Source organism: Diachasma alloeum, unplaced genomic scaffold (genome assembly GCF_001412515.2).
Source record: "Diachasma alloeum isolate Michigan unplaced genomic scaffold, Dall2.0 Dall_scaffold_00607, whole genome shotgun sequence".
Classification (NCBI taxonomy): domain Eukaryota; kingdom Metazoa; phylum Arthropoda; class Insecta; order Hymenoptera; family Braconidae; genus Diachasma; species Diachasma alloeum.
In genome coordinates this window covers 45,134-45,696 of record NW_021680739.1, presented here as the reverse complement: position 1 = coordinate 45,696, position 563 = coordinate 45,134, and positions in this window count along the sequence as shown.

Here is a 563-nt window from a genome sequence, read left to right as displayed (position 1 = left end):
GGGTAGAATGTTCTAGAAGGTTCCGATGGGGGGTGAGCGAGGGTCATGAGGATCAGATAGCTGTCGTCGGAGCAGGGGGGCGCGAGAGGATGAGTGGCTAGGTGTACAGGGCGAGGAGAACGGGGCCATTAAATATTGAAGATATTGCAAAACGAATTGAAGATTTGGAAAAGGTTTGGAGATAGTTCGCATGGTATCTAGGATGAAATTTTGATATGGGAATTATTCTAAGGGCTGGCCGGAAGCCACCACGTCTTGAGAGCTCATTGACAACGGGATAATTTACGCGGGACAGCAATTAGGAGTGAAGGCTAGGAGGAAATTGATTTCGTTCTAAGAAGTTACATATTGGCAAGAATCCCGAGTGGAAATTCTGTTCAGGTTTCGATCAGAAACTGATCAAGTCCGATCCGAAATTTTGATCAGGCATGTTACGCCTCCACCTTATGTTTTTTCACTAGGGTTTGTCCGCCTACCATCATTAGGCATTAATTAAATTTAATTTTTTGAGAGAAAAAATTTAGTAACTTCCTAGCCGGGAATCGAACCCGGGACCTCCCAAT